This window comes from Pseudophryne corroboree, unplaced genomic scaffold (genome assembly GCF_028390025.1).
Source record: "Pseudophryne corroboree isolate aPseCor3 unplaced genomic scaffold, aPseCor3.hap2 scaffold_758, whole genome shotgun sequence".
Lineage (NCBI taxonomy): Eukaryota > Metazoa > Chordata > Amphibia > Anura > Myobatrachidae > Pseudophryne > Pseudophryne corroboree.
Genome location: NW_026970337.1, coordinates 86,635 through 108,328, shown reverse-complemented (window position 1 = coordinate 108,328; position 21,694 = coordinate 86,635). Strand labels below are relative to the sequence as shown.

Below are 21,694 nucleotides of genomic sequence, written 5' to 3'. Positions count from 1 at the left end.
GCACAAGGGAACTCTCGTCTGGGGACAACAACTGCAGGGAGACCACATCTTTTCAGATGAACATGGGAGGGCGGAAGGCTGCCTAATACTGAAGCACCATCAAATATCAAACCATATCCAACAACTAGTACAAGCATTCCTGGGGGAAGGTCTGCAGCAGACGGATTTGCATACGGTGATGTCATCCAAGCAGTGGGCCAAAGTTGGCTGGAACCCTCATCTGCATATAAAAAGAGAAAAGGGGCATGCAGGGCATGGCGGCCTTTTGCAGTGCTTGGATGACCCCTAGTTCGCATTAAACACCCCCACCCTCCTTTGGTGTGGGGCTCATGTTGGCCATGCCCCATCCCCTGAAGCATTCATGCTGATTTCTTGCAGCAGCTGGGCACTGTAACAGCTCCAGAGCTGCTCTGTAAGGCAAGTAAAAGGGTGTGGGCCCTGCAGCACCACCTGTAGTTCGCATTGTGCGTTGGAAGGCACAAAGTAAGCAGACGGGAGGAGAAGTCAGGATAGTACACAAGGGCATCCTTTTCTCTTAGTCCGTAGAGGATGCTGGGGTCACATTAAGAACCATGGGGTATAGACGGGATCCGCAAGAGACATGGGCACTTTAAGACTTTCAAAGGGTGTGAACTGGCTCCTCCCTCTATGCCCCTCCTCCAGACTCCAGTTATAGGAACTGTGCCCAGGGAGACGGACATTTCGAGGAAAGGATTTATTGTTAAACTAAGGTGAGCATCTTACCAGCTCACACCTTAAGCATGCCGCAGAACGTGGCATTCAACAGAACACAAGCCAACGGCATGAACAATTGCAGCAAAAAGCTGACCAGAACCGTAACACAACATGTGTATAACCACAAGTAATAACTGCAGACACAGTATGGACTGGGACGGGTGCCCAGCATCCTCTACGTACTAAGAGAAAAGGATTTACCGGTAGGTATTAAAATCCTATTTTCTCATACGACCTAGAGGATGCTGGGGTCACATTAAGAACCATGGGGTTATACCAAAGCTCTTGAACGGGTGGGAGAGTGCGTACGACTCTGCAGCACCGAATGACCCAACTTGAGGTTATCATCAGCCAAGGTATCAAACTTGTAAAACTTAGCAAAAGTGTTTACTAAATAGCTGCTCGGCAAAGTTGCAATGCCGAGACTCCCCGACCAGCTGCCCAGGATGAACCCACCTTTCTAGTAGAATGGGTCTTCACCTAATTCAGTAACGGCAATCCTGCCGTGGAATGAGCATGCTGAATCTTACCACAGATCCAGCGCATAATGGTCTGCATGGAAGCAGGACACCCAATCATGTTGGGAGCATACAGGACAAACAGAGCCTCTGTTTTCCTAATCTGAACCGTTCTGGTGACATAAATTTTCAAAGTTCTGACCACAGCCAGAGACTTTGACTCAACGAAGGTGTCAGTGGCCAAAGGCACCATGTGGAAAGATGAACCACCTTCGGCAGAAATTGTTGACGTGTCCTCAATTCTGCTCTATCTTCATGAAAGATCAAATAAAGGCTCTTGTGATACTGCATGGTTTGTACTGTTTTCCATGTGCTCCCAGATCTTTCAAGCAAGTAGCATGGTCAAGAAAGTTCTGTTTGAAAAGAAACAAACATTTACTGTCATTGTTATGCAAATAAACTTACATTAAAGCTAACAAGAAAGCACACTCGTTCTGTCTTTAAACTGATAAAAGAAACCCCAATAATATGGGGCATGCAAAAATTGAGATAAAACTCAGTTTTGCTCCTCTCCACGGAAATCTTTAATAAAAGGCGAAATATTTGTTAGTTCTGAAGAGAAACCAGAGCATGACCAAGATTCCACCTGTCGCCTGAGTGCCATGCCAGCAGTTCTCATTCAGCTCAAAGTGAGCACCCAATTTGAATGAAAGAAAGCAGATTTCTCACCAGGCTTCCCCTTGCTATAAACATGGTTTGTACTCTTTTCCATGTGCTCCCAGATCTTTCAAACAATTAGTGTGGTCAAGAAAGTTCTGTTTGAAAAGAAACAAACATTTACTGTCATTTCTATGCAAATGAGCTTACATTAAAGCACACTCGTTCTATCTTTAAACCAATAAAATAAAACCCCAATAAGATGGGGCATGCAAAAATTGAGATAAAACTCAGTTTTGCTCCTCTCCACGGAAATCTTTAGTAAAAGGCGAAAGATTTGTTCGTTCTGAAGAGAAACCACAGCATGACCAAGATTCTACCTGTCGCCTGAGTGCCATGCCAGCAGTCCTCATTCAGCTCAAAGTGAGCACCCAATTTGAAAGAAAGAAAGCAGATTTCTCACCAGGCTTCCCCTTGCTATAAACATGGTTTGTACTCTTTTCCATGTGCTCCCAGATCTTTCAAGCAATTAGTATAGTCAAGAAAGTTCTGTTTGAAAAGAAACAAACATTTACTGTCATTTCTACGCAAATGAGCTTACATTAAAGCACACTCGTTCTATCTTTAAACTGATAAAAGAAACCCCAATAAGACGGGGCATGCAAAAATTGAGATAAAACTCAGTTTTGCTCCTCTCCATGGAAATCTTTAGTAAAAGGCGAAAGATTTGTTCGTTCTGAAGAGAAACCAGAGCATGACCAAGATTCCACCTGTCGCCTGAGTGCCGTGCCAGCAGTCCTCATTCAGCTCAAAGTGAGCACCCAATTTGAAAGAAAGAAAGCAGATTTCTCACCAGGCTTCCCCTTGCTATAAGCATGGTTTGTACTCTTTTCCATGTGCTCCCAGATCTTTCAAGCAATTAGTATGGTCAAGAAAGTTCTGCTTGAAAAGAAACAGACATTTATTGTCATTGTTATGCAAATAAACTTACATTAAAGCTAACAAGAAAGCACACTCGTTCTGTCTTTAATCCGATAAAAGAAACCCCAATAATATGGGGCATGCAAAAATTGAGATAAAACTCAGTTTTGCTCCTCTCCACGGAAATCTTTAGTAAAAGGCGAAAGATTTGTTCGTTCTGAAGAGAAACCAGAGCATGACCAAGATTCCACCTGTCGCCTGAGTGCCGTGCCAGCAGTCCTTATTCAGATCAAAGTGAGCGCCCAATTTGAAAGAAAGCAGATTTCTCACCTGTCTTCTCCTTGCTATAAGCATGGTTTGTACTGTATTCCATGTGCTCCCAGATCTTTCAAGCAAGTAGCATGGTCAAGAAAGTTCTGTTTGAAAAGAAACAAACATTTACTGTCATTTCTATGCAAATGAGCTTACATTAAAGCACACTCATTCTATCTTTAAACCGATAAAAGAAACCCCAAAAAGATGGGGCATGCAAAAATTGAGATAAAACTCGGTTTTGCTCCTCTCCACGGAAATCTTTAGTAAAAGGCGAAAGATTTGTTCGTTCTGAAGAGAAACCAGAGCATGACCAAGATTTTTATCTGAAAATATGTGTTCTCCCTGCAGTTGTTGTCCCCAGATGAGAGTTCCCTTGTGCTGCCTCAGTTGAATCTCCTTTACTTGACAGGGGGATGCTCGAGCAGCGACCCTCCCCAGCTCTAGCCCAACTCCTACTTACCTGCCAGGTGAGATACTATGATCATGAAGGTGCTTCTCCCAGGGCAAGGCTCACCCATTGCACTCTGGGTGTGCTGCTTCTGCGATTTCCCCAAATGTGGGAAACTTGACTGCATAATTTGTGTTTCCCCTGGTCGGCTCTCGTATAATTCAGATCTCTTTGTCTCAGGTCTCTCTCCAGCCTAGTTTGCTGTCTGTTTCTACTTCTCTTTTCTTGAGCCGCTCCCTTCTATGCCCTTGCGCACTATCCTGACTTCTCCCGTCTGCTTACTTTGTGCCTTCCAACGCACAATGCAAACTACAGGTAGTGCTGCAGGACCCACACCCTTTTACTTGCCTTACAGAGCGTCTCTGGAGCAGTTACAGTGCCCAGCTGCTGCAAGAAATCAGCTTGAATGCTTCAGGGGCTGGGGAATAGCCAACATGAGCCCCACACCGAAGGAGGGTGGAGGTGTGTAATGCGAACTAGGGGTCATCCAAGCGCCGCAAAAGGCCGCCATGCCCTGCACGCCCCTTGTCTCTTTTCATATGCAGACGAGGGTTGAAGCCAACTTTGACCCACTGTTTGGATGACATCACCATATGCAAATCCATCTGCTGCAGGCCTTCCCCCAGGAATGCTTGCACTAGTTGTTGCATTTGGTTTGTTGTTTGGGGGTGCTTCAGTATTAGGCAGCCTTCTGCCCTCCCATGTTCATCTGAAAATATGTGTTCTCCCTGCAGTTGTTGTCCCCAGATGAGAGTTCCCTTGTGCTGCCTCAGTTGAATCTCCTTTACTTGACAGAGATGTGCCTGAGCAGCGGCCCTCCCCAGCCCTATCCCAAATCATACTTATTTTGCATAGGCGATACCATGGTCATGAAGATTGTTCTCCCAGGGTGAGGTTCATTCATTGCATTCTGGGTATGCTGACCCCTGTGATTTCCCCAAATGTGGGAAACTCGACTGCATTATTTGTGGTAGTGGGGGACTGTGTTTGTGCTTTCCTCTGGTCAGCTCTGGTAAAAATCAGATTTCTTTATCTCAGATCTTCCTCTAGCCTTGTTCTTCTTTCGAGAGTTCCCTTGTGCTGCCTCAGTTGGATCTCTTTCACTTGACAGGGGGGTGCCCGAGCAGCGACCCTCCCCAGCTCTAGCCCAACTCCTACTTACCTGCCAGGTGAGATACTATGATCATGAAGGTGCTTCTCCCAGGGCAAGGCTCACCCATTGCACTCTAGTTGTGCTGCCCCTGTGATTTCCCCAAATGTGGGAAACTTGACTGCATAATTTGTGTTTCCCTTGGTCGGCTCTCGTATAATTCAGATCTCTTTGTCTCAGGTCTCTCTCCAGCCTAGTTTGCTGTCTGTTTCCACTTCTCTTTTCTTGAGCCGCTCCCTTCTATGCCCTTGCGCACTATCCTGACTTCTCCCGTCTGCTTACTTCGTGCCTTCCAACGCACAATGCAAACTACAGGTAGTGCTGCAGGGCCCACACCCTTTTACTTGCCTTACAGAGCAGCTCTGGAGCAGTTACAGTGCCCAGCTGCTGCAAGAAATCAGCTTGAATGCTTCAGGGGCTGGGGCATAGCCAACATGAGCCCCACACCGAAGGAGGGTGGAGGTGTGTAATGCGAACTAGGGGTCATCCAAGCGCCGCAAAAGGCCGCCATGCCCTGCACGCCCCTTTTCTCTTTTCATATGCAGACGAGGGTTGAAGCCAACTTTGACCCACTGCTTGGATGGCATCACCATATGCAAATCCATCTGCTGCAGGCCTTCCCCCAGGAATGCTTGCACTAGTTGTTGCATTTGGTTTGTTGTTTGGGGGTGCTTCAGTATTAGGCAGCCTTCTGCCCTCCCATGTTCATCTGAAAATATGTGTTCTCCCTGCAGTTGTTGTCCCCAGATGAGAGTTCCCTTGTGCTGCCTCAGTTGAATCTCCTTTACTTGACAGAGATGTGCCTGAGCAGCGGCCCTCCCCAGCCCTATCCCAAATCATACTTATTTTGCATAGGAGAGACCATGGTCTTGAAGATTGTTCTCCCAGGGTGAGGTTCATTCATTGCATTCTGGGTATGCTGACCCATGTGATTTCCCCAAATGTGGGAAACTCAACTGCATTATTTGTGGTAGTGGGGGACTGTGTTTGTGCTTTCCTCTGGTCAGCTCTAGTAAAAGTCAGATTTCTTTGTTTCAGTTCTTCCTCTAGCCTTGTTCTTCTTTCGAGAGTTCCCTTGTGCTGCCTCAGTGTGTATGGTTATTAATCAAAAGGTTGGTGGTTCAATCCCACTAAGGGACGTAATTGACCTTGTTATCAGATTTTGGTGATATTTAAGTAGACAAGTCAAAATTTCAAACCCCCTGTTATGGTGTAGGGTACCTGGCCTTCTCTGATGTAATCAGAGTTAGATTTGATTCAGTGATTTTATAAAAACAGCTAGGAAGCACAATTTAGCAGTGGGTTGCAGAGAAAAAGAAATATGCTGGCAAAAAAATCCAATTGAGTGATTAAACAGCTCTTCATTTTCTGGCTTTATTTTTATGCTAACAAATTTGTTCTCTGAAAAGTGTCCACAAAGCCAAGTCTCTGATTAACACCTTTGTAGGGATGGTTTTTCACCTATTACTAAATTAAACTTGCTTCATTGGAAAGGCAGCAAGATGCATCCTCATTTCAATGTCTACTGAAATAATACAGGTTGACACCAGGAAACATTAACGCCACTGCATCCTTGCTGCTTTCGCATGTGGAAGTCTGTTTAATGTGAAAACAAGGTGATATCTAATTAGCACACAGGTAAGGAATTAAGAAAATCTTTATTTAAGGGTGAAGGTGTTTCTCACAAAATCGTTGCCCCAATGCATCATTGAAATTCAAGCTGGAAAGATGATTTTAATATATCACTTGTACATTTTGTATTGCTCTTCTGGTGACAATGTAGTTTGTTTTTGTCAATTACCATTTTAATAATAGGGTAAAGAAAATTAAGTGGATTTTTGAAAGAAAACAATACTGTCAATATACTATTAAAACAAATTAAAATGGTAAAAGTTAGTGTACTTTAAGTAAAAATAAAAGAGCAAAAATATCAATCCCAGTTTTGGATTACTTTAATTAACAAAAAAAATGCATATAGCAGAGGATAGTTTCAATCTGCCTACCTCTGGGTTATGGGCCCAGCATTTTTCCATTGCAGTACTCTGCTGCACATGTAAGTGCAAGAGATCCTGAAGCACTCATTCATCATGGGAAAGTACCAATGTGTTTCTTCGTTGGTTGATGGAAGAAACATCTTACAAAAACTCTCCAGATTATTGACTTTTTAAAGTTTTTCTAGGAAACGTTCTAGATGAATGCTTATTAGCCTTTGTCAGTACGTACGTTTGTAAAGTGTCTCTGTGGCGCAATCTGTTAGTGTGTTTGGTTATTAATCAAAGGGTTGGTGGTTCAATCCCACCCAGGGATGTAATTGACCTTGTTATCAGATTTTGGTGATCTTTAAGTAGACAAGTCAAAATTTCAAACCCCCTTCTTATGGTGTAGGGTACCTGGCCTACTCTGATGTAATCAGAGTTAGATTTGAATCAGTGATTTTATAAAAAAAAAAACAGCTAGGAAGCACAATTTAGCAGTGGGTTGCAGAGAAAAAGAAATATGCTGGCAGAAAAATCCAATTGAGTGATTAAACAGCTCTTCATTTTCTGGCTTTATTTTTATGCTAACAAATTTGTTCTCTGAAAAGTGTCCACAAAGCTAAGTCTCTGATTAACACCTTTGTAGGGATGGTTTTTCACCTATTACTAAATTAAACTTGCTTCATTGGAAAGGCAGCAAGATGCATCCTCATTTCAATGTCTACTGAAATAATACAGGTTGACACCAGGAAACATTAACGCCACTGCATCCTTGCTGCTTTCGCATGTGGAAGTCTGTTTAATGTGAAAACAAGGTGATATCTAATTAGCACACAGGTAAGGAATTAAGAAAATCTTTATTTAAGGGTGAAGATGTTTCTCACAAAATTGTTGCCCCAATGCATCATTGAAATTCAAGCTGGAAAGATGATTTTAATATATCACTTGTACATTTTGTATTGCTCTTCTGGTGACAATGTAGTTTGTTTTTGTCAATTACCATTTTAATAATCGGGTAAAGAAAATTAATTGGATTTTTGAAAGAAAACAATACTGTCAATATACTATTAAAACAAATTAAAATGGTAAAAGTTATTGTACTTTAAGTAAAAATAAAAGAGCAAAAATATCAATCCCAGTTTTGGATTACTTTAATTAACAAAAAAAAATGCATATAGCAGAGGATAGTTTCAATCTGCCTACCTCTGGGTTATGGACCCAGCATGCTTCCATTACAGTACTCTGCTGCACATGCAAGTGCAAGAGGTCCTGAAGCACTCACTTATCATGGGAAAGTACCAATGTGTTTCTTCATTGGTTGATGGAAGAAACATCTTACAAAAACTCTCCACATTATTGACTTTTTAAAATGTTTCTAGGAAACGTTCTAGATGAATGCTTATTAGCCTTTGTCAGTATGTACTTTTGCAAAGTGTCGCTGTGGCGCAATCAGTTAGTGTGTATGGTTATTAACCAAAAGGTTGGTGGTTCAATCCCACCCAGGGACGTAATTGACCTTGTTATCAGATTTTGGTGATCTTTAAGTAGACAAGTCAAAATTTCAAACCCCCTGTTATGGTGTAGGGTACCTGGCCTTCTCTGATGTAATCAGAGTTAGATTTGATTCAGTGATTTTATAAAAACAGCTAGGAAGCACAATTTAGCAGTGGGTTGCAGAGAAAAAGAAATATGCTGGCAAAAAAATCCAATTGAGTGATTAAACAGCTCTTCATTTTCTGGCTTTATTTTTATGCTAACAAATTTGTTCTCTGAAAAGTGTCCACAAAGCCAAGTCTCTGATTAACACCTTTGTAGGGATGGTTTTTCACCTATTACTAAATTAAACTTGCTTCATTGGAAAGGCAGCAAGATGCATCCTCATTTCAATGTCTACTGAAATAATACAGGTTGACACCAGGAAACATTAACGCCACTGCATCCTTGCTGCTTTCGCATGTGGAAGTCTGTTTAATGTGAAAACAAGGTGATATCTAATTAGCACACAGGTAAGGAATTAAGAAAATCTTTATTTAAGGGTGAAGGTGTTTCTCACAAAATCGTTGCCCCAATGCATCATTGAAATTCAAGCTGGAAAGATGATTTTAATATATCACTTGTACATTTTGTATTGCTCTTCTGGTGACAATGTAGTTTGTTTTTGTCAATTACCATTTTAATAATCGGGTAAAGAAAATTAATTGGATTTTTGAAAGAAAACAATACTGTCAATATACTATTAAAACAAATTAAAATGGTAAAAGTTATTGTACTTTAAGTAAAAATAAAAGAGCAAAAATATCAATCCCAGTTTTGGATTACTTTAATTAACAAAAAAAAATGCATATAGCAGAGGATAGTTTCAATCTGCCTACCTCTGGGTTATGGGCCCAGCATTTTTCCATTGCAGTACTCTGCTGCACATGTAAGTGCAAGAGATCCTGAAGCACTCACTCATCATGGGAAAGTACCAATGTGTTTCTTCGTTGGTTGATGGAAGAAACATCTTACAAAAACTCTCCAGATTATTGACTTTTTAAAGTTTTTCTAGGAAACGTTCTAGATGAATGCTTATTAGCCTTTGTCAGTATGTACGTTTGTAAAGTGTCTCTGTGGCGCAATCTGTTAGTGTGTTTGGTTATTAATCAAAGGGTTGGTGGTTCAATCCCACCCAGGGATGTAATTGACCTTGTTATCAGATTTTGGTGATCTTTAAGTAGACAAGTCAAAATTTCAAACCCCCTTCTTATGGTGTAGGGTACCTGGCCTACTCTGATGTAATCAGAGTTAGATTTGAATCAGTGATTTTATAAAAAAAACAGCTAGGAAGCACAATTTAGCAGTGGGTTGCAGAGAAAAAGAAATATGCTGGCAGAAAAATCCAATTGAGTGATTAAACAGCTCTTCATTTTCTGGCTTTATTTTTATGCTAACGAATTTGTTCTCTGAAAAGTGTCCACAAAGCCAAGTATCTGATTAACATATTTGTAGGGATGGTTTTTCACCTATTACTAAATTAAACTTGCTTCATTGGAAAGGCAGCAAGATGCATCCTCATTTCAATATCTACTGAAATAATACAGGTTGACACCCGGAAACATTAACGCCACTGCATCCTTGCTGCTTTCTCATGTGGAAGTCTGTTTAATGTGAAAACAAGGTGATATCTAATTAGCACACAGGTAAGGAATTAAGAAAATCTTTATTTAAGGGTGAAGATGTTTCTCACAAAATCGTTGCCCCAATGCATCATTGAAATTCAAGCTGGAAAGATGATTTTAATATATCACTTGTACATTTTGTATTGCTCTTCTGGTGACACTGTAGTTTGTTTTTGTCAATTACCATTTTAATAATCGGGTAAAGAAAATTAATTGGATTTTTGAAAGAAAACAATACTGTCAATATACTATTAAAACAAATTAAAATGGTAAAAGTTATTGTACTTTAAGTAAAAAAAAAAGCTAAAATATCAATCCCTGTTTTGGATTATTTTAATGAACAAAAAAAAAATGCATATAGCAAAGGATAGTTTCAATCTGCCTACCTCTGGGTTATGGGCCCAGCATGCTTCCATTGCAGTACTCTGCTGCACATGTAAGTGCAAGAGATCCTGAAGCACTCACTCATCATGCGAAAGTAACAATGTGTTTCTTCATTGGTTGCTGGAAGAAACATCTTACAAAAACTCTCCAGATTATTGACTTTTTAAAGTTTTTCTAGGAAACGTTCTAGATGAATGCTTATTAGTCTTTGTCAGTATGTACTTTTCGCAAAGTGTCTCTGTGGCGCGATCGGTTAGTGTGTTCAGCTATTAATCAAAAGGTTGGTGGTTCAATCCCATCCAGGGACGTAATTGACCTTGTGATCAGATTTTGGTAATATTTAAGTAGACAAGTCAAAATTGCAAACCCCCTCTTATGGTGTAGGGTACCTGGCCTTCTCTGATGTAATCAGAGTTAGATTTGATTAAGTGATTTTATAAAAAAAAACAGCTAGGAAGCACAATTTAGCAGTGGGTTGCAGAGAAAAAGAAAAATGCTGGCAGAAAAATCCAATTGAGTGATTAAACAGCTCTTCATTTTCTGGCTTTATTTTTATGATAACAAATTTGTTCTCTGAAAAGTGTCCACAAAGCCAAGTATCTGATTAACATCTTTGTAGGGATGGTTTTTCACCTATTACTAAATTAAACTTGCTTCATTGGAAAGGCAGCAAGATGCATCCTCATTTCAATATCTACGGAAATAATACAGGTTGACACCAGGAAACATTAACGCCACTGCATCTTTGCTGTTTTCTCATGTGGAAGTCTGTTTAATGTGAAAACAAGGTGATATCTAATTAGCACACAGGTAAGGAATTAAGAACATCTTTATTTAAGGGTGAAGATGTTTCTCACAAAATCGTTGCCCCAATGCATCATTGAAATTCAAGCTGGAAAGATGATTTTAATATATCACTTGTACATTTTGTATTGCTCTTCTGGTGACAATGTAGTTTGTTTTTGTCAATTACCATTTTAATAATCGGGTAAAGAAAATTAATAGGATTTTTGAAAGAAAACAATACTATTAAAACAAATTAAAATGGTAAAAGTTATTGTACTTTAAGTAAAAATAAAAGAGCAAAAATATCAATCCCAGTTTTGGATTACTTTAATTAACAAAAAAAATGCATATAGCAGAGGATAGTTTCAATCTGCCTACCTCTGGGTTATGGACCCAGCATGCTTCCATTACAGTACTCTGCTGCACATGTAAGTGCAAGAGATCCTGAAGCACTCACTCATCATGGGAAAGTACCAATGTGTTTCTTCATTGGTTGATGGAAGAAACATCTTACAAAAACTCTCCACATTATTGACTTTTTAAAATGTTTCTAGGAATCATTCTAGATGAATGCTTATTAGCCTTTGTCAGTAAGTACTTTTGCAAAGTGTCGCTGTGGCGCAATCAGTTAGTGTGTAAGGCTATTAACCAAAAGGTTGGTGGTTCAATCCCACCCAGGGACTTAATTGACCTTGTTATCAGATTTTGGTGATCTTTAAGTAGACAAGTCAAAATTTCAAACCCACTGTTATGGTGTAGGGTACCTGGCCTTCTCTGATGTTTAGATTTGATTCAGTGATTTTATAAAAACAGCTAGGAAGCACAATTTAGCAGTGGGTTGCAGAGAAAAAGAAATATGCTGGCAGAAAAATCCAATTGAGTGATTAAACAGCTCTTCATTTTCTGGCTTTATTTTTATACTAACAAATTTGTTCTCTGAAAAGTGTCCACAAAGCCAAGTCTCTGATTAACACCTTTGTAGGGATGGTTTTTCACCTATTACTAAATTAAACTTGCTTCATTGGAAAGGCAGCAAGATGCATCCTCATTTCAATGTCTACTGAAATAATACAGGTTGACACCAGGAAACATTAACGCCACTGCATCCTTGCTGCTTTCGCATGTGGAAGTCTGTTTAATGTGAAAACAAGGTGATATCTAATTAGCACACAGGTAAGGAATTAAGAAAATCTTTATTTAAGGGTGAAGATGTTTCTCACAAAATCGTTGCCCCAATGCATCATTGAAATTCAAGCTGGAAAGATGATTTTAATATATCACTTGTACATTTTGTATTGCTCTTCTGGTGACAATGTAGTTTGTTTTTGTCAATTACCATTTTAATAATCGGGTAAAGAAAATTAATTGGATTTTTGAAAGAAAACAATACTGTCAATATACTATTAAAACAAATTAAAATGGTAAAAGTTATTGTACTTTAAGTAAAAATAAAAGAGCAAAAATATCAATCCCAGTTTTGGATTACTTTAATTAACAAAAAAAATGCATATAGCAGAGGATAGTTTCAATCTGCCTACCTCTGGGTTATGGACCCAGCATGCTTCCATTACAGTACTCTGTTGCACATGTAAGTGCAAGAGGTCCTGAAGCACTCACTTATCATGGGAAAGTACCAATGTGTTTCTTCATTGGTTGATGGAAGAAACATCTTACAAAAACTCTCCACATTATTGACTTTTTAAAATGTTTCTAGGAATCGTTCTAGATGAATGCTTATTAGCCTTTGTCAGTATGTTCTTTTGCAAAGTGTTGTTTTGGCGCAATCAGTTAGTGTGTAAGGCTATTAACCAAAAGGTTGGTGGTTCAATCCCACCCAGGGACTTAATTGACCTTGTTATCAGATTTTGGTGATCTTTAAGTAGACAAGTCAAAATTTCAAACCCCCTGTTATGGTGTAGGGTACCTGGCCTTCTCTAATGTAATCAGAGTTAGATTTGATTCAGTGATTTTATAAAAACAGCTAGGAAGAACAATTTAGCAGTGGGTTGCAGAGAAAAAGAAATATGCTGGCAGAAAAATCCAATTGAGTGATTAAACAGCTCTTCATTTTCTGGCTTTATTTTTACACTAACAAATTTGTTCTCTGAAAAGTGTCCACAAAGACAAGTCTCTGATTAACACCTTTGTAGGGATGGTTTTTCACCTATTACTAAATTAAACTTGCTTCATTGGAAAGGCAGCAAGATGCATCTTCATTTCAATGTCTACTGAAATAATACAGGTTGACACCAGGAAACATTAACGCCACTGCATCCTTGCTGCTTTCGCATGTGGAAGTCTGTTTAATGTGAAAACAAGGTGATATCTAATTAGCACACAGGTAAGGAATTAAGAAAATCTTTATTTAAGGGTGAAGATGTTTCTCACAAAATCGTTGCCCCAATGCATCATTGAAATTCAAGCTGGAAAGATGATTTTAATATATCACTTGTACATTTTGTATTGCTCTTCTGGTGACAATGTAGTTTGTTTTTGTCAATTACCATTTTAATAATCGGGTAAAGAAAATTAAGTGGATTTTTGAAAGAAAACAATACTGTCAATATACTATTAAAACAAATTAAAATGGTAAAAGTTATTGTACTTTAAGTAAAAATAAAAGAGCAAAAATATCAATCCCAGTTTTGGATTACTTTAATTAACAAAAAAAAATGCATATAGCAGAGGATAGTTTCAATTTGCCTACCTCTGGGTTATGGACCCAGCATGCTTCCATTACAGTACTCTGCTGCACATGTAAGTGCAAGAGGTCCTGAAGCACTCACTTATCATGGGAAAGTACCAATGTGTTTCTTCATTGGTTGATGGAAGAAACATCTTACAAAAACTCTCCACATTATTGACTTTTTAAAATGTTTCTAGGAATCGTTCTAGATGAATGCTTATTAGCCTTTGTCAGTATGTACTTTTGCTAAGTGTAGCTGTGGCGCAATCAGTTAGTGTGTAAGGCTATTAACCAAAAGGTTGGTTGTTCAATCCCACCCAGGGATTTAATTGACCTTGTTATCAGATTTTGGTGATCTTTAAGTAGACAAGTCAAAATTTCAAACCCCCTGTTATGGTGTAGGGTACCTGGCCTTCTCTGATGTAATCAGAGTTAGATTTGATTCAGTGATTTTATAAAAACAGCTAGGAAGCACAATTTGGCAGTGGGTTGCAGAGAAAAAGAAATATGCTGGCACAAAAATCCAATTGAGTGTTTAAACAGCTCTTCATTTTCTGGCTTTATTTTTATGCTAACTAATTTGTTCTCTGAAAAGTGTCCACAAAGCCAAGTATCTGATTAACATATTTGTAGGGATGGTTTTTCACCTATTACTAAATTAAACTTGCTTCATTGGAAAGGCAGCAAGATGTATCCTCATTTCAATATCTACTGAAATAATACAGGTTGACACCAGGAAACATTAACGCCACTGCATCCTTGCTGCTTTCTCATGTGGAAGTCTGTTTAATGTGAAAACAAGGTGATATCTAATTAGCACACAGGTAAGGAATTAAGAAAATCTTTATTTAAGGGTGAAGATGTTTCTCACAAAATCGTTGCCCCAATGCATCATTGAAATTCAAGCTGGAAAGATGATTTTAATATATCACTTGTACATTTTGTATTGCTCTTATGGTGACAATGTAGTTTGTTTTTGTCAATTACCATTTTAATAATAGGGTAAAGAAAATTAAGTGGATTTTTGAAAGAAAACAATACTGTCAATATACTATTAAAACAAATTAAAATGGTAAAAGTTATTGTACTTTAAGTAAAAATAAAAGCGAAAATATCAATCCCAGTTTTGGATTACTTTAATGAACAAAAAAAAAAATTCATATAGCAAAGGATAGTTTCAATCTGCCTACCTCTGGGTTATGGGCCCAGCATGCTTCCATTGCAGTACTCTGCTGCACATGTAAGTGCAAGAGATCCTGAAGCACTCACTCATCATGCGAAAGTACTAATGTGTTTCTTCATTGGTTGCTGGAAGAAACATCTTACAAAAACTCTCCAGATTATTGACTTTTTAAAGTTTTTCTAGGAAACGTTCTAGATGAATGCTTATTAGTCTTTGTCAGTATGTGCTTTTTGCAAAGTGTCGCTGTGGCGCAATCAGTTAGTGTGTATGGTTATTAACCAAAAGGTTGGTGGTTCAATCCCACCCAGGGACGTAATTGACCTTGTTATCAGATTTTGGTGATCTTTAAGTAGACAAGTCAAAATTTCAAACCCCCTGTTATGGTGTAGGGTACCTGGCCTTCTCTGATGTAATCAGAGTTAGATTTGATTCAGTGATTTTATAAAAACAGCTAGGAAGCACAATTTAGCAGTGGGTTGCAGAGAAAAAGAAATATGCTGGCAAAAAAATCCAATTGAGTGATTAAACAGCTCTTCATTTTCTGGCTTTATTTTTATGCTAACAAATTTGTTCTCTGAAAAGTGTCCACAAAGCCAAGTCTCTGATTAACACCTTTGTAGGGATGGTTTTTCACCTATTACTAAATTAAACTTGCTTCATTGGAAAGGCAGCAAGATGCATCCTCATTTCAATGTCTACTGAAATAATACAGGTTGACACCAGGAAACATTAACGCCACTGCATCCTTGCTGCTTTCGCATGTGGAAGTCTGTTTAATGTGAAAACAAGGTGATATCTAATTAGCACACAGGTAAGGAATTAAGAAAATCTTTATTTAAGGGTGAAGGTGTTTCTCACAAAATCGTTGCCCCAATGCATCATTGAAATTCAAGCTGGAAAGATGATTTTAATATATCACTTGTACATTTTGTATTGCTCTTCTGGTGACAATGTAGTTTGTTTTTGTCAATTACCATTTTAATAATAGGGTAAAGAAAATTAAGTGGATTTTTGAAAGAAAACAATACTGTCAATATACTATTAAAACAAATTAAAATGGTAAAAGTTATTGTACTTTAAGTAAAAATAAAAGAGCAAAAATATCAATCCCAGTTTTGGATTACTTTAATTAACAAAAAAAATGCATATAGCAGAGGATAGTTTCAATCTGCCTACCTCTGGGTTATGGGCCCAGCATTTTTCCATTGCAGTACTCTGCTGCACATGTAAGTGCAAGAGATCCTGAAGCACTCACTCATCATGGGAAAGTACCAATGTGTTTCTTCGTTGGTTGATGGAAGAAACATCTTACAAAAACTCTCCAGATTATTGACTTTTTAAAGTTTTTCTAGGAAACGTTCTAGATGAATGCTTATTAGCCTTTGTCAGTATGTACGTTTGTAAAGTGTCTCTGTGGCGCAATCTGTTAGTGTGTTTGGTTATTAATCAAAGGGTTGGTGGTTCAATCCCACCCAGGGATGTAATTGACCTTGTTATCAGATTTTGGTGATCTTTAAGTAGACAAGTCAAAATTTCAAACCCCCTTCTTATGGTGTAGGGTACCTGGCCTACTCTGATGTAATCAGAGTTAGATTTGAATCAGTGATTTTATAAAAAAAACCGCTAGGAAGCACAATTTAGCAGTGGGTTGCAGAGAAAAAGAAATATGCTGGCAGAAAAATCCAATTGAGTGATTAAACAGCTCTTCATTTTCTGGCTTTATTTTTATGCTAACGAATTTGTTCTCTGAAAAGTGTCCACAAAGCCAAGTATCTGATTAACATATTTGTAGGGATGGTTTTTCACCTATTACTAAATTAAACTTGCTTCATTGGAAAGGCAGCAAGATGCATCCTCATTTCAATATCTACTGAAATAATACAGGTTGACACCAGGAAACATTAACGCCACTGCATCCTTGCTGCTTTCTCATGTGGAAGTCTGTTTAATGTGAAAACAAGGTGATATCTAATTAGCACACAGGTAAGGAATTAAGAAAATCTTTATTTAAGGGTGAAGATGTTTCTCACAAAATCGTTGCCCCAATGCATCATTGAAATTCAAGCTGGAAAGATGATTTTAATATATCACTTGTACATTTTGTATTGCTCTTCTGGTGACAATGTAGTTTGTTTTTGTCAATTACCATTTTAATAATCGGATAAAGAAAATTAATTGGATTTTTGAAAGAAAACAATACTGTCAATATACTATTAAAACAAATTAAAATGGTAAAAGTTATTGTACTTTAAGTAAAAATAAAAGCTAAAATATCAATCCCAGTTTTGGATTACTTTAATGAACAAAAAAAAAATGCATATAGCAAAGGATAGTTTCAATCTGCCTACCTCTGGGTTATGGGCCCAGCATGCTTCCATTGCAGTACTCTGCTGCACATGTAAGTGCAAGAGATCCTGAAGCACTCACTCATCATGCGAAAGTACTAATGTGTTTCTTCATTGGTTGCTGGTGAAACATCTTACAAAAACTCTCCAGATTATTGACTTTTTAAAGTTTTTCTAGGAAACGTTCTAGATGAATGCTTATTAGTCTTTGTCAGTATGTGCTTTTTGCAAAGTGTCTCTGTGGCGCAATCGGATAGTGTGTTCAGCTATTTATCAAAAGGTTGGTGGTTCAATCCCACCCAGGGACGTAATTGACCTTGTGATCACATTTTGGTGATATTTAAGTAGACAAGTCAAAATTGCAAACCCCCTCTTATGGTATAGGGTACCTGGCCTTCTCTGATGTAATCAGAGTTAGATTTGATTAAGTGATTTTATAAAAAAAACAGCTAGGAAGCACAATTTAGCAGTGGGTTGCAGAGAAAAAGAAAAATGCTGGCAGAAAAATCCAATTGAGTGATTAAACAGCTCTTCATTTTCTGGCTTTATTTTTATGATTACAAATTTGTTCTCTGAAAAGTGTCCACAAAGCCAAGTATCTGATTAACATCTTTGTAGGGATGGTTTTTCACCTATTACTAAATTAAACTTGCTTCATTGGAAAGGCAGCAAGATGCATCCTCATTTCAATATCTACGGAAATAATACAGGTTGACACCAGGAAACATTAACGCCACTGCATCTTTGCTGTTTTCTCATGTGGAAGTCTGTTTAATGTGAAAACAAGGTGATATCTAATTAGCACACAGGTAAGGAATTAAGAAAATCTTTATTTAAGGGTGAAGATGTTTCTCACAAAATCGTTGCCCCAATGCATCATTGAAATTCAAGCTGGAAAGATGATTTTAATATATCACTTGTACATTTTGTATTGCTCTTCTGGTGACAATGTAGTTTGTTTTTGTCAATTACCATTTTAATAATCGGGTAAAGAAAATTAATTGGATTTTTGAAAGAAAACAATACTGTCAATATACTATTAAAACAAATTAAAATGGTAAAAGTTATTGTACTTTAAGTAAAAATAAAAGAGCAAAAATATCAATCCCAGTTTTGGATTACTTTAATTAACAAAAAAAAATGCATATAGCAGAGGATAGTTTCAATATGCCTACCTCTGGGTTATGGACCCAGCATGCTTCCATTACAGTACTCTGCTGCACATGTAAGTGCAAAAGATCCTGAAGCACTCACTCATCATGGGAAAGTACCAATGTGTTTCTTCATTGGTTGATGGAAGAAACATCTTACAAAAACTCTCCACATTATTGACTTTTTAAAATGTTTCTAGGAATCGTTCTAGATGAATGCTTATTAGCCTTTGTCAGTATGTGCTTTTTGCAAAGTGTCGCTGTGGCGCAATCAGTTAGTGTGTAAGGCTATTAACCAAAAGGTTGGTGGTTCAATCCCACCCAGGGACTTAATTGACCTTGTTATCAGATTTTGGTGATCTTTAAGTAGACAAGTCAAAATTTCAAACCCCCTGTTATGGTGTAGGGTACCTGGCCTTCTCTGATGTAATCAGAGTTAGATTTGATTCAGTGATTTTATAAAAACAGCTAGGAAGCACAATTTAGCAGTGGGTTGCAGAGAAAAAGAAATATGCTGGCAGAAAAATCCAATTGAGTGATTAAACAGCTCTTCATTTTCTGGCTTTATTTTTATGCTAACAAATTTGTGCTCTGAAAAGTGTCCACAAAGCCAAGTATCTGATTAACACCTTTGTAGGGATGGTTTTTCACCTATTATTAAATTAAACTTGCTTCATTGGAAAGGCAGCAAGTGATGTCATCCAAGCATTGGGTCAAAGTTGGCTTCAAACCTCGTCTGCTTATGAAAAGAGAAAAGGGGTATGCAGGGCATGGCGGCCTTTTGCGGTGCTTGGATGACCCCTAGTTCGCATTAAATAATGCAGTCGAGTTTCCCACATTTGGGGAAATCACAGAGGTCAGCATACCCAGAATGCAATGAATGAACCGCACCCTGGGAGAACAGTCTTCATGACCATGGTATCTCCTATGCAAAATAAGTATGATTTGGGATAGGGCTGGGGAGGGCCGCTGCTCAGGCACATCTCTGTCAAGTAAAGGAGATTCAACTGAGGCAGCACAAGGGAACTCTCATCTGGGGACAACAACTGCAGGGAGAACACATATTTTCAGATGAACATGGGAGGGCAGAAGGCTGCCTAATACTGAAGCACCCCCAAACAACAAACCAAATGCAACAACTAGTGCAAGCATTCCTGGGGGAAGGCCTGCAGCAGATGGATTTGCATATGGCGATGTCATCCAAGCAGTGGGTCAAAGTTGGCTTCAACCCTCGTCTGCATATGAAAAGAGAAAAGGGGTGTGCAGGGCATGGCGGCCTTTTGCGGCACTTGGATGACCCCTAGTTCGCATTAAACACCTCCACCCTCCGTCGGTGTGGGGCTCATGTTGGCTATGCCCCAGCCCCTGAAGGATTCAAGCTGATTTCTTGCAGCAGCTGGGCACTGTAACAGCTCCAGAGCTGCTCTGTAAGGCAAGTAAAAGGGTGTGGGCCCTGCAGCAATACCTGTAGTTCGCATTGTGCGAGACCCCTAGTTCGCATTAAACACCCCCACCCTCCTTCGGTGTGGGGCTCATGTTGGCCATGCCCCAGCCCCTGAAGCATTCACGCTGATTTCTTGCAGCAGCTGGGCACTGTAACAGCTCAAGAGCTGCTCTGTAAGGCAAGTAAAAGGGTGTGGGCCCTGCAGCACTACCTGTAGTTTGCATTGTGCATTGGAAGGCACAAAGTAAGCAGACGGGAGGAGAAGTCAGGATAGTGCACAAGGGTATAGACGGGAGGGGCTCAAGAAAAAAGAAGTGGAAACAGACAGCAAACTAGGCTTCCAATGCACAATGCAAACTACAGGTAGTGCTGCAGGGCCCACACCCTTTTACTTGCCTTACAGAGCAGCTCTGGAGCTGTTTAATCACTCAATTGGATTTTTCTGCCAGCATAATTTTTCTCTTACGTCCTAGAGGATGCTGGGGATTCCGTAAGGACCATGGGGGATAGACGGGCTCCGCAGGAGACATGGGCACTTTAAGAAAGACTTTAGATCTGGGTGTGCACTGGCTCCTCCCTCTATGCCCCTCCTCCAGACCTCAGTTTACTACTGTGCCCAGAGGAGACTGGGTGCTTTTCAGGGAGCTCTCCTGAGTTTCCTGACAGAAAGTATATTTGTTAGATTTTTTTATTTTCAGGGAGCCTGCTGGCAACAGACTCCCTGCATCGAGGGGCGGAGGGGAGAGATGCACACCTACTTCTGTGAGTTGATAGGCTCTGCTTCTTAGGCTACTGTACAGCATTAGCTCCAGAGGGATCGGTACGCAGGTCTCACCCTCGCCGTCCGTCCCAGAGCCGCGCCGCCGTCCCCCTCGCAGAGCCGGAAGATAGAAGCCGGGTGAGTATGAGAAGAAAAGAAGACTTCAGAGGCGGCGGAAGACTTCATGATCTTCACTGAGGTAACGCACAGCAGTAAAGCTGTGCTCCATTGCTCCAATACACCTCACACACGGCAGTCAGTGTAAGGGTGAAGGGCGCAGGGGGGACGCCCTGGGCAGCAATATAGACCTCTCTTTGGCAAAATAAATATATATGCAGCTAGGCACTGTATATATATATATATAAGAGCCCCCGCCATTTTTTTACTATATTTGAGCGGGACAGAAGCCCGTCGCTGAGGGGGTGGGGCTTCTCCCTCAGCACTCACCAGCGCCATTTTCTCCACAGCACCGCTGAGGGGAAGCTCCACGGACTCTCCCCTGCTTATACCACGGTAGAAAGAGGGTCTTAAAGAAGAGGGGGGCACATAATTAGGCGCATATATATATGGAAATACAGCGCTACTGGGTAAACATAAAATTATTGTGTTTTTTTCCTGGGTCATATAGCGCTGGGGTGTGTGCTGGCATACTCTCTCTCTCTGTCTCTCCAAAGGGCCTTGTTGGGGAACTGTCCTCAGATAAGAGGATTCCCTGAGTGTATGGTGTGTCGGTACACGTGTGTCGACATGTCTGAGGTAGAAGGCTCTCCTAGAGAGGAGCAGGAGCAAATTAATGTGGTGTCTCCATCGACAACGCCGACACCTGACTGGATGGATATGTGGAATGTTTTAAGTGCTAATGTAAACTTATTACACAAGAGATTAGACAAAGCTGAAGCTAGGGAACAGTCAGGGAGTCAACCCATGCCTGTCCCTATGTCGCAGGGACCTTCGGGGTCTCAAAAGCGCCCACTATCCCAAATAGTTGACACAGATACCGACACAGATTCTGACTCCAGTGTCGACTACGATGATGCAAAGTTACAGCCAAAATTGGCTAAATGTATTCGATATATGATTATTGCAATAAAAGATGTTTTGCACATCACAGAGTCCCCTGTCCCTGACACGAGGGTA

General features: G+C 39.6%; 9 non-coding genes and 1 pseudogene across 9 annotated transcripts; 4 read left to right on the top strand and 6 right to left on the bottom strand.

The window, feature by feature from the left end:
- Positions 1-1,709: 1,709 nt before the first annotated feature.
- Positions 1,710-1,825, bottom strand: LOC135040750 (U5 spliceosomal RNA). Its single transcript, XR_010234578.1, has one exon. It is a non-coding gene; the product is annotated as a U5 spliceosomal RNA (small nuclear RNA).
- A 275-nt stretch (positions 1,826-2,100) lies between these two features.
- LOC135040744 (U5 spliceosomal RNA) lies at positions 2,101-2,216 on the bottom strand. Its single transcript, XR_010234572.1, has one exon. It is a non-coding gene; the product is annotated as a U5 spliceosomal RNA (small nuclear RNA).
- Positions 2,217-2,490: 274 nt separating this feature from the next.
- LOC135040747 (U5 spliceosomal RNA) lies at positions 2,491-2,606 on the bottom strand. The gene has a single exon (XR_010234575.1). It is a non-coding gene; the product is annotated as a U5 spliceosomal RNA (small nuclear RNA).
- Positions 2,607-2,892: 286 nt separating this feature from the next.
- LOC135040734 (U5 spliceosomal RNA) lies at positions 2,893-3,008 on the bottom strand. The gene has a single exon (XR_010234562.1). It is a non-coding gene; the product is annotated as a U5 spliceosomal RNA (small nuclear RNA).
- A 270-nt stretch (positions 3,009-3,278) lies between these two features.
- On the bottom strand, positions 3,279-3,394 carry LOC135040736 (U5 spliceosomal RNA). The gene has a single exon (XR_010234564.1). It is a non-coding gene; the product is annotated as a U5 spliceosomal RNA (small nuclear RNA).
- Positions 3,395-3,538: 144 nt separating this feature from the next.
- Positions 3,539-3,701, top strand: LOC135040675 (U1 spliceosomal RNA). The gene has a single exon (XR_010234525.1). It is a non-coding gene; the product is annotated as a U1 spliceosomal RNA (small nuclear RNA).
- A 671-nt stretch (positions 3,702-4,372) lies between these two features.
- Positions 4,373-4,536, top strand: LOC135040772 (U1 spliceosomal RNA). The gene has a single exon (XR_010234600.1). It is a non-coding gene; the product is annotated as a U1 spliceosomal RNA (small nuclear RNA).
- Positions 4,537-4,688: 152 nt separating this feature from the next.
- On the top strand, positions 4,689-4,851 carry LOC135040725 (U1 spliceosomal RNA). Its single transcript, XR_010234560.1, has one exon. It is a non-coding gene; the product is annotated as a U1 spliceosomal RNA (small nuclear RNA).
- Positions 4,852-5,522: 671 nt separating this feature from the next.
- LOC135040782 (U1 spliceosomal RNA) lies at positions 5,523-5,686 on the top strand. The gene has a single exon (XR_010234610.1). It is a non-coding gene; the product is annotated as a U1 spliceosomal RNA (small nuclear RNA).
- Positions 5,687-19,116: 13,430 nt separating this feature from the next.
- On the bottom strand, positions 19,117-19,295 carry LOC135040733 (U1 spliceosomal RNA; annotated as a pseudogene).
- Between the last annotated feature and the right edge of the window lie 2,399 nt (positions 19,296-21,694).